Source organism: Rattus norvegicus, chromosome 11 (genome assembly GCF_036323735.1).
Source record: "Rattus norvegicus strain BN/NHsdMcwi chromosome 11, GRCr8, whole genome shotgun sequence".
Classification (NCBI taxonomy): domain Eukaryota; kingdom Metazoa; phylum Chordata; class Mammalia; order Rodentia; family Muridae; genus Rattus; species Rattus norvegicus.
The window spans coordinates 47,764,437-47,781,028 of NC_086029.1; the positions used below are offsets into that span (position 1 = coordinate 47,764,437).

Here is a 16,592-nt window from a genome sequence, read left to right on the forward strand (position 1 = left end):
TGGGTCAGAGGTCATGCTGTGTGATATATTTACACAGTCTTCCCACTCGGTGCCTACTTGCATTCTTGCCCCGAATTCCATCTGGCAGAATGTGACCCGGAAGGGTGAGCCACAGACACCTGCTCTTCCCCTAAATTGCTTTGGTCATGGTGTTTGTCACAGCAACACAATGAAACAGAGCACGAAGATGATGAAGGCCTAGGGAAAGAGCAGTGGGCAAGAGTCTGCCTTTGCTAGCTATGCTGCGTGAGCATAGATACCATAAGCCTTGTGGGGAGTGTCCTTGTTCTCCAGGATGGTTCAAACATTGAAAGAGTCAAGACTGGGAGGAAGCTTCTTCCAGTGCAAGTTCAGAGAAAGTGGGTTAGTGACCATGCATAAATTCACTCCGTTACCATTTCTGTGGGTAGAGCTTTCCAGGGTGGATCTGAAAAGAACCCCTTGGTTGAAGGTGCAAGTGTGGGGCGCTCCTCCCGCCTCACAAACCCAAGCACGCACAGCATGAGTCTCATTGGAAATCACCACTATGCTGACCTTAGTGTTGCTTTTACCTGGTGAACAGGTCTGACCCATCTAAATTCCTTGGGTCATCTCCCCAGCCTAGGATTAAGTTGAACTCTAACCCGATTGTCAAATTCAATTGTTAGGGAAAGACGCTTTCTAGATTCGAGGTCTTTGTTCGTCGTGCAAGATGTCTGATGTGCTGTGGTCACACAACTATCCCAAAGCCTCATAGTTTCCCCCGAACATCCCATTAGTGTCTCTGTAAGTAACATATAGCTTCGCAAAGTAACCCGGCACCGACCGAAAAAAGTAATTTAATGTGTTAAAAGTACTGTAACATTTCACATCCTCTTAGCGATGGAGGGCAAGAAAAAGAACTTTGGCGTGAGTTTTCCTCCTCTGTCCCTATTTTGTAGCTGGAAAATGTGATACACAAAGAGATTAGACCACTTAGCCAGCAGAGCTCTGGATCTGTCAAAGCTCTTTCTGTGGGACATGAAACACTGTAGCCTCCGGTTTCTCAGGTCTCTTGAAGGGAGTATGATTATAGGCAAGAGCATAGTCTTAGATTTTGAAACATTGTGTGTCTCCATCTGTCTATATACGGATGCCTGGGTGCATATATATATATTATGCACACTATATATACAGTATACACACACACACACACACACACACACACACACACACGCACATGTGCGCACGCACTCACACGTTGAGGCCAAAGGTCAACCTCACATGTCTCTCACTGGATCTGAGATTTATCGATTAGATTGGGCGGGCTGGCCAGTAAGACGCTGGGATTTTCTTGTATCATCTCCCCAGTGCTGGGATTTTGAGCATTCATTTTCACACCTGGCTTTTATTACATACTGGGATCATTCAGTCCTCGCCCTTGTGTGGCAAGCATCTTACCAACTATTCTAGCTAAATCAAACTCGAAGGACAGGACCAACACAGCCCCACCGGAAACCGACAACCTGGACTGTTCCAGCTTCTGCATGCCTCAGAGAAGGAAACATCATCCAGCTGTTCCCCTTGACACACCAGGTTATTCCCAACCCTTGTTGGAACAAGCGTTTACACTGATGTAAGCTACACCATGTAACTCACACTCCTTCCCACGCATGCCCCTGCCCCAGACTCCATCTATAGTACCCAAACATTTTGATGTCACAGAAGTCTTTGCTGACCTTACAGAAGTGTCTACAATTTGCCTACCTGGAAAAGAGTCTGCTTTCACCTTCTAAAGAACATAATTTTGACTACTCTTTAGTAGTTCTGTTAAACTCCTAACACCTTGGGCAAAAGAGACTTAACAGATACAGTTACATCATCGCCGTCTGCCCCCACCCTTACCCCCCCCCATCTCAGATTGAGTGATCTAAACAACTAATTTATCCTGTTAATTTCTCCGAGAGGACAGTGACTTGGGATACCTTTCCTCGATTTTCACCCCTTGCACAGTGTTGTAATCCCTGAACCCAGCCTCTGTGGGTCATTTAAATGAGAAATGTCCACCTTCCTCTGTCTTGGGTGTTTGAACACTTGGTTCCCAGTTTGGCATTGTTTGGGAAGGTTGTAGAACCTTTGGGAGGCGGAGCCTTGCTGGAGGAAGCGATTCCTTGGGACTTTGGTAGTTTATAACCTTTTATTACTTTCAGTTCCTTGTCTGGTCCCCGGCTGCCATGCCCCCCACACCATTACAGAGTCTCCCCCTGAAACCTGAAGTACAAACGAAATCTTTCTCCTATAAGTTACTTCTGCCCATGGTGTTTTATCCCAACAACAAAGAGTAACAAATACCATTCTGCCATTCTATAACCCACTGTCATCAGGATTAACTAATTTCCCTTTGTAGCCAGCTTTGCATGTTCCCCTCAGGGCATGAGAAAGGACCTGTCCCTAAAGATGTGCTAGCCGGTGCTGCTAGCTGGTGCATGTGGCTCTGAGTCCATGGTGCAGCAGCTCAGGAGCCTCCTTCCCAGCAGGGCTGTTTATCCCTGGAACCAGCACTCTGCACCTGGACGCTGGCCATGCGTGGTTCCTCTTGCTCACAGGGCACAGTGTGGGAGCTTTCCTTGGACAGGCTCCATCATCAGCTGGCTCCCTGAGCTCATGAGTGATCACCTGCTTTCAGCACTGCTGATAGCATGGAACCCAAACCATTTTTCTGTCGCTAGTTTACTGCTCTGGGCATGCTTAGGTATCTCTCCTTTTTCATCTATCTCTGAGCTGTCTCCTAAACCTAATGCCTCTTCTCAAGCCTGCCTCACTCACGGCTGCCAGATAAAAAATCCTTTGTGTATTATCTCCTGATAAGGGCTGCTCCTGATTAAAGAAGTCACTTCTTAAATATCTCCACACTCACTTATGATAGGAATATGTGGCCCTGGCTTCTCCATGAGTAATAGATAATGGCCCTGATTGTATATATCATAGCTCATGTGCCGCTATCCCTCCCCCACACATGAACACACACATACACACACACATATATACACACCTACACATACATACACACAGAGACACACATACACACATATACAAACACATACATACACACATACATACACATACACACGCATACATATACGCATACATACACATACATATACATACATATACATACACATACATACAGATACATACACACATATACACACATACACACAAAAATAAATACATACATACACACATATACACATATACATACACATACACATACATACACAAATACATACACACATATACACATACATACACATACACATACATACACAAATACATACACACATATACACACATATATAATACATACTAAGACTCACACACATACACACATAATACACACATGCACACATACACATATATACACATATACATATACATACATATACATACACATACATACACAAATACATACACACATATACACACACATATATAGTACATACTAAGACTCACACACACATACACACATAATACACACATGCACACATACACATATATACACATATTACATACATACACACATATTTACACACATGCATACACATGCACACATATTTACACATACACACATATGTACATATTTATACACATACATACATACACACATGCATACACATACACATTTACACACATGCATACACACATATGTACATATTTACACACAGACATACACACATACACTCATATACATACACACATATACACACATAATACGCACACACACACACACACACACACACACACACACACACACACACACACAGCTCTTGTGTGTGCTGGACAAGTGATCTATTACAAGGCCCTAATTTGACTTATTCAGACTGACTTGCTTCACTAATCCCTGGAGCTAGGATGGTATAGAATGTTGCTATTTGAAAGGTGAGTTCTGGAAATATGAAGATGTTAGGAGATGCCTTAAGTTAAAATACACGTTATATGATTATAATCTCTCCTTTTCCCTGTAGGAGTATCTGCCCCGATAAGGTCTCTATTCATTTTCCTTAATGTGGTACACGGTTCTTACTTGCCAATATTGCCTTTAATTTAAAGATTAATTTTCCAAGAGTAAAGAAAACCTGGGTGGGTTCATGGTTAACATAGTGAAAGCAGGGGAGTCTTGCTTCCTCATAATCTGCAACCTGGAAGGATCAGGCCAGTTAGACCTGCTGGACTGAAACCTCCCACTCTTCCAGGCAGTGGTCTCGCAGGAGCCCCGCCCTCAGCTGTGGAAGGAGGAGCCCCGCCCACAGCTGTGGAAGGCAGGTCCCTGTTCCATCCTTAGCCTGACTTTGCTGGCTCTTCAGTGAGCAATGTCTTCAGTGAGTGTTCACTGTGGAACGAGGCTGCGAGGGGGTGCCTGCTTCAGACTTCCTCACTCTGGAAGACTGTAGGAAAGGCTTTGGGAATAGCTCAAACTTCAGTGCGCATCAAGATCCCCAGAGGGGTGTACAGATGGTTGGCCCAGTACTGGAGCTTCAGATCACTGTGTTGGGGTTAGATAGGGACTTTGCATTGGAAGCCAGCTCTCTAGTGACTCTCTGGTGTGTTGGGGCATAATTACTGAAGGAAAGTGACTTTTCTCGTGTGGGTACTTCTTTCTGCCCACAGAGACACATCTGTGGTGTTTCAGGAAAGCCTGAGAAGCCCTGGTTTCTGGTCAATCCCCCTGCCCCACGAGTGCTGATAAGAGGAGGGACCTTCCAAAGCAGAGACTTTGCAATGAAGGAGTCCTCCTTCCGGTTGTGTATAATTTAGCAGGAGCCCGTTCATTATCTTCCTCTTCTTGTCTTCTCTGTCTAGATCCTTCATTGCTCTGGGCCTGGCTATTCCAGGAGAGATGACAAAAGTTTTAAGACACCGAGTATGTGTGACTTTGCTTGACTCTTCAGTGACTCTTGACTTTTATTCATGCCTGAGAACTTCAAGGAAGAGCTGCCGGCTGCCTGAGAGGTGGTTCAGAGGCTAAGAGCCTGCACTGCTTGTCCAGAAGTTCTGGGTTCAGTTTTCAGAAGCCACACGAGCAGCTTACAACTGCCTGTAACTCAGGCTCCAGAGGCTCTGATGCCCTCTTCTGACCTCCATGGGAAACTGCGCTCACATGCCCACACACATAAATTTTAAAAATAGAAAGAAAAAAAGAAAAGAAAAGAAAAAGAAAGAAAAAGAAAAAAGAAAAGAAAAAGAAAGAAAAAGAAAAAAGAAAAAGAAAAGAAAGAAAGCGAACTGAATTGCGTGCCCTTCCTTGTTACCACAGAGACCACACACTTTGAGAGAAGGGATAACGGCTCATTGTCATCATGCCTTCTTGGAGCATGTCCTGCAGAGTTCATCCTCAGTGCTGGGAAGCCAAGGAGGTAGTGTCTGAAGAAGGGATTTGCTGAGGAAGTCATTGTCCCAGCGACTGATGCCATGGCTGCTATTCTGAGTAGGTCATTCCCCTCCATGCTCTTGTCCTTGTGTCTGTCTGTCTCTGCTTCCATGGTGGGGTGGGGCAAGGTGAAGGCCCTCTTAGGCTTCTGCTATGGCTTTGGTTGGTGTTTCATCACCACAATAGAAACCTACGAGGGCATGCACAGGTCACCCTCACATGTAGCTCCACTGCCATCTCACTCTCACACACACATGTACAAATAAATAAAGCACATGTCTACCAGAAGACATTATTTATTTTGGCACAGTAAGATATTTAGAGTGGTCGAGAAGAGTTCTTTAGCTCAGTTAAGTTGTCTGTGGAAGGCGTGTAGCCGTGGCCTTCACTGTTTCACGCTGGATCCTGTATGGATGGACTGTGGGTTTTTACCCTCTCATGTGTGCATATATGAGTATGCATGTGAGTGCATGTGTATATGTGCGTGTATGATTGTTCAAATATGTATGCATGTGCACATGTGCACAAGTGTGTATGTGTGTGTGTGCATGCTCCCATGTGTGTGTGTGCCAGAAGTTGAAATCTTGAATTTTTATTGATTGTTGTTTATCTTATTCATTGTATTAAAGTCTCACAATTGAACTCAGAGCTCAGTAGTTTGTCTAATTAGCCATCTTGCTCCAGAGAACTATTCTCTCTCCTTTTGGAATGCGATGAGTACAGGTAAACTGTCCTATTTACCCGCTGATCCTCACACCACTGAGCCATCCCCCCACCTCTTGTCTGTGACTTTGACACCTGAATTTGGGGAGCAGAAACGATGGAAGAGAGATAGAAACATGGCAGTCACTACCCTGATTCTTCCTGCTCCACCTCTCAGCTTTTTTCCACTGTCCTGGAACTTCTCCCTCCCTTGTTCTCCCTCAGCACTGACCCCGCCCCTTGCCTCAGGACTAACCCCGCCCCTTGCCTCAGCACTGACCCCGCCCCTTGTCTCTAGGCAGATGGAGAACTCAGTCCCCAAGGGTACCTGATTTCCCAGAGGCAGGCAGAGGCTCTGAAACATTGCTTATAAAGGGAATGGTTTGTTTTCAGGAGAACACGGACTATTGTTAGGCAGGCTCAACCCAAGCTCACAGTGAGTGTCTAACCTATAGACAGCTATGTGATGCCAAACAAAACGCAAATTGCTAGTCAACAGTGAGCACCCAGTGTTGGGAGACAGCATCTAATTCTCCAGCATGCTTAGACACAGTGTGGGTGTAATTGTCAGGATTAGAAAGCCACTCCTGTGAAGTGGGCTCTGCTGTGCATCTACCCCGGCAATTCAGCGAGCACAAGTCAAATCATATGGATTTGCATCTCTTTGCTAAGCACCAGCTACACCCACTCCAGAAGTCAAGAGATCCTAGCTAATATATGTTAAATAATACATCACCCAAGAATGGTTTACGGCCGACACCAAATTCCAACCTCTGCCCCAGACCTTGGTATGGTTGGGATATGGCATTTACTCTGCCCCTCTTTTTCTTATTCCAGACTCTATTAGCTATGTCTTTTTGGTGCCGCACATTTATAATGATATATATATATAATATATATATCATATACATATATATAATCATATATATATATATATATATATATATATATATATATATATATATATGCTGATGTCTCCAATGTGCAGTCTGTAGAAGTTTGTCCTGGGCAGAGTTGAGCTCTGATTTTTAGGTCTTCTTTCAGTTAGGTGTGGTTCTAAAAGACAAGCAGCAACAATGGCCTTTTCTCACTCTTGTTTGCTAGCTGGTATTAACACTCAGAAGGACACCGAATTCGTGTTTTAAAGCAATAGTGTTTGTCCACCTTGGTCCCCAGGTAGCATCAGCAAAGTCCGATTATAGGAGTGAGAAAACCCTTCTATTTTGTTAAATTGCTTCACTTGGGGATTTTCCGTTGTCACAGTTATCCAATGAGAGTGGCCCCCTTTCTCTACGGGAGATCTAATCCAAGACACTTGGTAAGGACCTCAGGTCACAGTATCAAATACCGTATATGCTCTGTTGTTTGCACACACACCAACAATAACATTTTCCTTATACGTCAGTGAGAAGAATAGAGTAGAACCACAGGCCAGCAAGACCCGTGTGATGCGTGCTGTTCCAAAAGGCCCAGGGAAAAGTTAGTTTCCAGACCAGAGTAACTGAAAGCCCTGAAAACCTTTGGATGAGGGCCATGACTACAGCATAACACTCAGCTTCACTGAGGATGAAGACACAGCAGTGTCCGCTACTCATTACAGCTTCCTTCAAGCTGGGTGCTGCTCAGAGCTATGCACTGTAGGCAGCTCCCCCTGACATCCCTGGTGTGTGCACTGTAGGCCTGTTCTCCTGACATCCCTGGTGTGTGCACTGTAGGCCTGTTCTGCTGACATCCCTGGTGTGTGCACTGTAGGCCGGTCCCCCTGACATCCCTGGTGTGTGCACTGTTGGACAGTCCCCCTGACATCCATGGTGTGTGCACTGTAGGCAAGTCCCCCTGACATCCCTGGTGTGTGCACTGTTGCCCGGTCCCCCTGACATTCTGGGGAGATCCTGGTTTCATTATTTTCATCGAGTAGACTGGGAAGCTAAAGCAGGAAGTTGTTGCAACTAGTGTAACAGATTATCCCTTCCATTGTCTCTGGTTATCCACTTGCTATGTCATTTTGTTGTTGCTTGTTTGTTTGTTTTGTTTTTTCTTTAAATCTTATTTTAGACTGGGTCGGAACATGCAGCCTAGGACATCCTGAACCTCTTTAAACAAACCAGGCTGGCCTCAAACTCATAGAGATCTACCTGCTTCTGCTTCCGGAGTATTGGGATTAAAGGTGTGTGCGACCATCAGACGTCCTGCACTTGAAGAAACTGAAGTGTGTGTATCATCATTGCTGAATGGCTTGTGTCCTCTCACTGTGCAGGAGAGCCACATTTCCATCCCATCAGCCACTGGCAATGGTGTGGCTTAGCTGACACTCTTCTTTCCCTTGCCTGGGAACAGAGTGTTCCAGACCAAACTGGACCTTCAGCCTGGATCTCTGAATGAGGAAGACACAGGGGCAGAGCCTCTTCTAGCCAGCAAGGGAGGCTCAAGGGAGTAATGAGCCTTTGTTTTACAGCTGCATTGACTCCACTGAATCCAGAGAGAAGGGACTAATACACTTATATCTCCATCTAAATACTTTTATGAGACTCCAGAGCCAGCCAGGGCTCTTAACCAAGGAACAAATTACCTGTCAAGCAATCTGGAACACACATATAGGAATTCCCGATGGATGAACATGAAGGAAACAAACAAACAAACAAACAAGTAAGTCAGTTCTCATGTTGCACAGGGAAAAAGAAGATGCCTGCAAGTTTAAAGAGAACAGAACCAAGATCTAACCTAATCCTGCAAATGGGTTTCTTGCACAGTGCCTTACTGCTCTCCGGTTGTCTCACGCAGCTGTCTCATGCGGCAGCTGTCTCACTCACAGACGTCCCCGCCAGTTCTTTTGTTAAGATCTGACACCGTAAATGAGGACTCTGTGGCCAAGGATTGGACCCTGGGGAGGAGGGTGGAGGAGACCTAGCTAAGATTTTATTCAGTAAAAGCATCATCAGTTCATAGTCCATGGTCCCGGATCAAAGCTGAGTAGTGAAGAGATACAAACATAGGAGGAAAGGGTTAAAGACCTCAGCTCAGTCTGGGCGCACCTGCACAGAGGGGAATCAAATCACCATTTGGATAAAATTTAGCATTAACTTTCTGAATTGCAATTAGAAAAGTTGATAGTCTTCCTGAATTTATAATTGTGTACCAATTCCAATGGCTATCTGAACACTGATCACTGAGTAAAGTGATTCTTCGAAGGTTTAAGTAACCATTTACCAATTAGCAAATGCATATGATTGGCTTGGGGTATGGCTGGATGAAGGCTATAGATTAAGGCACCTTTAAAGGTACCGAAGGCAGGTAATGTTGCCTTTAGTTAATGCTTTTGAATGGATCAAGCAGGTGCATATTTTAGGCAGCGTAAGGATGAGGCTTGAATCCCATTAGCATGGTGACAGTGATTTCCAGGACCCTCTCTGTAGTGCATCCTAGTTATTTCTAGAAGCAACTATTTGTCACTATTCAAAATACATTTTACCCCGAATGGCTGCGTGCCGCTTTGCTAGACTCCCAAGTACTTCAGGTACCGTGAGTGGAGGCTACAGCTAACATGAAGCTTCTAAGCTTTGGAAACATTTCGATACCTTCTCAGCATAACAACCGATTTCCACTTTCCTGTTAAGAGCAAATCTCATAGTTTGGTAAAAGCCCAGGATGAATTTATTTTCTTTCGGCATGTACACGACAATTATTACAAAGTGAGGAGATCACAGGTAACATCTCATTAAGTTCTAAATCTGAATTAATTACATTCAAGCATCCGACTCCATCAGGCGTAAAGTTCCCATGCAAACTATTGCAAATGTGATTTGGAAAGAATGATCGCTTTGGAGAAAAACAAAACCTGCCTTTCTCCGTGCTCCTTTCCCTCCTCTTCCTCCGCTTTTCTCTGGCCTGCTTTCCTTTCAAGCCCACACGTTACTTCCGTTTTATTTGATGGAAGGTGAGTTTTTGTTCTGTTCTGTTTTAGGGAGAGCTTCCCTTTATGCTGATTCCCATCAGCACTGAACCCTGGATGGCAGACTCACTTTTTACTTGTAAACATCTGGGGGATGGAGCTAAGGTTCAACAAGCTTATTCACATAAGCTAATGAGCCTTCCTGATGTTTATTCTAAAGCTGTTTTCCCATTTTTAAACAATCTGCAAAGTAGAAAGGGTTTGCAAGAAGGAGAGAACAAAAGCATTTGCTCAGCTCAGAGGAAACCATCTATATGAATCCTGCAGACACAGTAAAGACCTGGGCTGTAGGCACAAACATGCTGCTTGTTGTTGTTTCGGAGACACGAAAGTAAGGCATCCGTGTAATTTTTCAAAAGTAAGAATCGGAACTACATGCAGGGACGGACCTTAGGAAGTCACTCCTTAACTGATCCTATGTGCAACGGGTAAACTGCTTAATCTGGAGTGCGCTGTTGACCACCGCAGGCACCTCATTCAGTAATAAGCCACCAGAAAGTAAGCAAGTCATAGTTCAGAAAATTAGTACCGAATCTATGAGCATGGGATCACTATGAATAAAGGCTATTGGGCAAGAAATCAACTGATTATCACACGGAATTCACTGGAGCTAAAGATAGAGCCGTTTCCCATTCTCACTTTCTATATAGCCTTCTTCTCTTTTAAAGTTTGCGAGAGAACTTGAACTTTAAAACGCATAGGCAGGCCACTTTCTCTATCCAACAGCCTCTGCTGTTCTGTGCCTCTAATCTCCACTTTCCTTCTGTTGGTAATAGCAGATGGATCGAAGCCAGAGTACAGCTTGTTTAAGTCCCAAAATATTCTACACATCACTTCTATTTCAGATAGCAAGCCGTATAAATTAAAACATGGACAAACTTGTCAACAGCCATCAGGATCTGAAATTCAAAAGCCAGTGTAACCCCTTACCCCTTTCCCCATGGTCAAAACACACAGCCCCAGCTTCACCAGCTAGAGGTGAGTTAAGCATCTAACAGCTGCATACATGCACACTGCTTTAACCGCCTTCCAAGGGCTCAGCATGCATTTTCTTTAGGAAACATTAACATGTCCGTGGTGTTGGAAGCCCAGTTGTATACCAAGTTGTGTTTGCCTTTATGTATAAATGACAGACAAGTCAGTACCACCTTAAGATCAACACAGAGATGTTTCCTCAAGAGAGGATTTCCTTAGAGCTGCTCCTGGCACTTCTACTCCCTAAACCTTGGTGATTTGGTGCTAATTTTAAGTTGTACCCACTGCGTCCGGATGCCACTGCTTAGGGCCTTTTACCTGACTGGTGCGGTAGCCTGCGTTAGTTTTCATCAGCCCTAATCAGTTGGGCCACAGTCTCTGAAGGAAAAAAGCTAAGGAGACCAATGTCTAGTAAGGTAAGATGGAGTGGATCTCCGTACTCACCTGAATCAATGTCCAGATGAACTTGAATGCTTAGACTCTCTCCCTGTACAGGTTCTCCTTTGTTTATATCAATAGGAATGGTTCCTGAACACCTTACTGTGTCTGCAATCATGGAAACCAGTTACCTCGCTCATAAGCTGGCTAATAGAGCTCACTACTGGCTTCTACCTCCCTAACTCCTGCCCCTCATGGTGCTGAGGATCCAGCCAAGAATGGATGAAGGGCAGACTGTTTCTCTACCCTCTTGGATCTTAGGCCCCTAGGCAGGAGTTGTTGGCTGGTCTCTTACTGGTCAGAATGCTATCATGGCACCTTCCCAAAACTCTATGTCTAAAAGAAAGTTACAGAAGGTTGTGGGGGAGGCAGGAACCCATGGATATTTTCTGTGAGTCAGATACTTGGTTCAAATACAACTGATTTCTTTGGGATCTGATTGTGTGTGTGTATGTGTGTGTGTGTGTGTGTGTGTGTGTGTGTGTGTGTGTGTGTGTTTCCTTTCACTGAGGAGGGATCCTCTCTATGTTCTCAGGTCAGCTTCAGTCTTTTGTGGTTTTGGTATTTACTTTGAGCAGTTACTCTGAAGCACCATCATGCATGAAATGGTTGATTTGCTAGCTCCTCCTATGTGCCATATAATTCCACGAATAATCTGACACCCGTATTCAGCACGGGCAGGGAATTTTATAGGAAGAGATTGCCTTCCCATGACCAGAAAATCTAGTGCATGCTAGGAGCAGCTAGCTATCCTACCAGGGAGGTGAACCCGGGGCACCTTGCTCTGGCCTTGGTGCTGAACCCGGAACCTGCTCAGAAAGGCATCTATGGACAAGAGAAACTTTGCCATGTTGGAGGAGAGCCTGAGCAGGATCTAAGTGCCCTCTCGTGGATCACTCTTAGGGAGCTGGACCCAGCCGATACCCTAGGATACCCATAGGGCACACGGTGGGCATATCTTTGCCTGGAGCCAAGAAAGTTTTGTCCAACGGTTTTTCCTATCACTGGAGCTGCTATGTCCCCTCCCACCTGGGTCGCCATGGAGACTCAGCTCCTTCCTTCTCCAGGCAAAATGGGCGAAGCTTAGTTAGCTCAGCCCTGACTGTAGCAAGCCCACTTTCTCGGACATTGTCCTTCTCCATTTTTCTTTTCTCATCAAAAGAAAGGTAGCCAGGGCATAGTGCTTGCATGGAAGTGCATAGCTCTCAGTACCTGAGAGCTCACCAGGACCCCGGGACTTTGGAGAAAGCAGTTGGGAGCACACTGAAGCTATAATGGATTGCCAACTCCCAGACACTGGAGGGTTTCCTCCCCCCACCCCTGCCCTGCTTTGTGGGGAAAGTGGAGGTGGAGAAGGGATTCTTTGGAAAATTCTGCTGTTCCCTTTCCACTAAGCTCAGATTGTTTCTGTGACCTTTTCTATGAAGATCTGTTCTCCCCCACCCCAAGACTCTCTCCATATTGAACCCTGTATATATACCTGTGGATCCACCCAGGGCTTCACTGGGCTTGGGGAATAAGAATACCATTTCAGTTAAAAAAACTAACCCAAGCTTAATGTCTTGATGCAAGTGAACCCATACCCAGGAGAGAAGCTAAGTCGGTAGACTCACCTAGCCCACACTTGGTGTGACCCTGGTGTTTCCTGCTTTCAGTTAGTTTTACTTGTAGGGACATCTTAGTCCCTGTCTTCCATCAGCGGCGACACATCTCGGGTTTACTGATGAAGACCATGTGAAGTCCTCCCCTGTCTCACAGCTTTCGCCCTTCCGCTCACTTTTCCTCCTTCGCATCCTCTCCTCTTTATGCCCAAACAGAACAAGGCTACTGAACAGCTTTCCACCAAGACAATGGGCTTTCCCAACTCTCCCTGCCTACCCCGCCAGCCAGCCGCCCCTGCCTGCGGGATCATCTGTGTGTTTGATCTTCACTAGGGGTGCGGAGTGAGGTCCACAGTAGCTGACCCATTCTCTCGCGCCCAGGGCAGGCAGACCCCTCCTCCTGCCACCCACCCAGGCGAGTTTTTAAGCTGCTAATGAAAATCCTATGAGACACATTTCCTTTTGGTTATGTAACCAAAGGCAGCTTTTCCTGCCTCTGGTGGACTTCAGCATCATGTCTCCGCTGAGAAGGGAATGCAAACAGTCACAGTGGGGCTGGGGACCTGGGAGCCAGGACCTGAAGGCTCGCTCGGGGATCCTAGGACACGGAACATCTGGCTGGGATCCATGCCAGCTCCTCGCCTTGAACAACTCAACGCACTGCTTACCTTGTGGTGGACAGGGTAGGTTCACTTCATCCTCATCGCCTCTCTTGGAACGGAGCAAGATTCAGTAATTCACTCCACGGTGGATGGCAAGGGAAGAAAATACAAGAAGAGGAGGAAACAGACCAACTGGAAGCAGATGGTCCAATTTCACATCAGCCCCGGCAGGCTTTCGGGAGACTCCATTCTGCTGCTAGCGGTTGGTCCAGCTCCTGCTCCAGCTCCGGCTCGCCTGTTCCCGCGGATCCCCACCCTCGGCCCGCCCAACCTCTCCAGCCAGGTGCTGCCGTCTGGTGACTGGCTCCCTCTGGCTGGAGGGCTGGGCGCTGGGGCCACCGCGGGGCAGAGGAGTGCGCGTGTGGGCAGGGACGGAGGAGGGAGCCCTGCTGCGAGGAAACTGGGGGAAAGCCTTGAGTGGCAGGGGGAATAAATCCTCGTTTAGGAGCAAAGTGATAGATCTCGTAGGGAAACGTCATGAAAGCCGCAGATTCAACGAATGCTACTCGGTTCCAGCCCCACGGGCTGAGCCGCGCTGTCAGCGCATGAAGCGACGCGTCTCTGGATAAAAGCGGGCGCAGCGCCGCGCGCTGGAGAACCAAGGCGACACAGTGATCAGCGTCGCTGCGAGGCGGAGGGGCGGGGGGGGGGGAGCGGAAGAGATGGAGCCAGACCCTAGCCGCCCACCTTTCGCCCAGCCTCTTGTTCTTTTTAACCTGGAGTGAACTGGGGCGCTGAAACGGGGGCGCCACATCCCTCCAAAGTGAACCGAGAAGTAGGGGTTTCTATTGTTGGTGTGTGTGTGTGTGTGTGTGTGTGTGTGTGTGTGTGTGTGTGTGTGTGTGTGTAGTCTTTGACTCTTAGATGCCCAGGGACACCCCCCCCCCGCCCCATGTCACTTAATAAGTCCTAAACTTGAGGATCTGTTTATGCCTGCCTGTTATAGCTTCTCTTTTGGCTTTGACGAAATGTGAAGAGTGGGGTTTCTTCACTGCTTTCCACTGGCTGAAATCCCTCTGGAGATCATATGTGGTCAGCATAGCCCAGAGGGGCCTTAGCCAACAAGATGGGCCTAAGGGTGGGGGACTGCAACCCAGGGCTTTGATCGCACAGATCTAAGACCAGGTCTGGTGCTATGCTTAGTCCATCCTATCCACCGCTCCTGGGACCTAGTGCTAGCTCCCCCCCCCCACTTTAGTTAAGCTTTTGCGAGCAGGTGAGCTTTCTGAGTATAATCCCACTGCCTAAAACACACTCCTCGTGGACAGCCACCTACTTTGGGTTAACCTGCTCTGTATGGTTCTTTCAGGGGTGATCCCACAGTGAATCCCAGTTACAACTTGACGTTCCTTTGCGGACACTGCAAGCAGTAGTTCCTTTCCAAAGCCTTCTCACATCTAGCTCCCACCCAAGTGCAGACCCGTTTATGCATTTTTTAACCCAAGGAGAAATGGTTTCGCAAGGAGACTGTAAAAGTAATTGACACTATTGGCCGATAGCTCTATAATGGCCCGATTAATAACAGGCTATTCTGTTTACTTAGCAGCCCAAGTAAAGAGGCGACACAACTCAAGAAGGTGACCCTTTCTGATGAACAGACTCACCAAGATCTGCTCTTAGCAGATATTTTATTGAATGATATTTTAGTGAATGATATTTTATTCTGAACTCATGCTCTAAGAGTACTTTTAAAAGCTGTGCATGCATGTTCATGCGCAAGTGTGCATGTGTGTGCCCGCGCGTGTGCCTGTGTGCATGTGTGCATGTGCGTGTGTGCGTGTGTGTGTGTGTGTGTAGGTGTATGTGCATGTGTGTGCATGTGTGTGTGATTACCCACAGAGTATAGAAGAAGGCATCAGGTCATCCAAAGCTTGAGTTACAGGGGATTCTGAGCTGGCTGGTGTGGGTGCTAGGAGTAGAATCTGGGTCCTCTGTAAGAGCAGAGCAGGCCCTCATGCACTCAGTCATTTCTTCAGCTCCTATTCATACTTTTGTTTCCCTTATTGGTCACAATTTATTGTAAAGTCATGAAAGGCCAGCAACAGTCAGTCTAGAGAATACATACTTTTTATTTAAAGTATAGAATAGAGTTTATTCAGGGCATAGGGAGGGGAGTTAAGAGGGTGGTAGGGCAGAGAGAGAGAGAGAGAGAGAGAGAGAGAGAGAGAGAGAGAGAGAGAGAGAAAGAGAGAGAGAGATAGAGAAATAGAGTAGAGGCTGGCCATGAGCACATGGAGAGAAAGGGGAGGGGAATGGGGAGAGAAGGGGCAAGGGGGCAAGGGAGAGCAAGAGGAAGCAGGAGCAGGAGCGAGAGCCAATCCATACTTTTTAATGGCACAGGCATCTAGCCTCTCAGGAAGCTTGCTTTCTGAGATAACTTTGCTACAGAAAGGTGTTTACTTCAGTTTGCATCAACAGCTGGGTCCTCCTTTCCCACACAGGCTACAAGTTTGTATTTGCTGATGATTTTTCCCTGAGGGGTTGCCATCTCAGTTGCTCACGCCTCAGCTTTTGTGTGGCATTCGGAGGCATTACTATGCACGCCATGCGATCTCACGCTACATAAGGTCTGCTGGGCTTAGCAATTGTGTCAGAAATGAAGACAAAGCGAGACCCTGGCAGAACAATGCCCTAGGGGCCTAGGGGTGTTAGCTCTGGAACATTAGATCAGTTCTCAGTGCGCCTGTGTAGAGAGCGCTTTATTTAATCCACAGTGCTGCTGTGGGCATGGCCAGTCTATATTTCCACCAAAGTTTCCAAAGTGTCTTTCTCACAGGGCACTCACTGGAATTAGAAAGTGGAGATGTGTTCTATCTACATTAACGCCACCCCTTCTCCCAGCATGAAGCTGCAGCTAGGGTTGTGTGGTCTACTGAGCT

General features: G+C 46.5%; 1 protein-coding gene across 3 annotated transcripts in view; it reads right to left on the bottom strand.

Moving 5' to 3' along the window:
• Kcnj6 (potassium inwardly-rectifying channel, subfamily J, member 6) overlaps nt 1-13,912 on the bottom strand; it is a 247,037-nt gene extending 233,125 nt beyond the window's left edge. For 2 of the 3 annotated variants that reach the window (NM_001393803.1, NM_013192.3), the window contains 1 exon segment: nt 13,720-13,912. The gene's annotated coding sequence lies outside the window, so the exon portion shown is untranslated. 3 annotated transcript variants of the gene reach the window in all.
• Nucleotides 13,913-16,592: the final 2,680 nt, after the last annotated feature.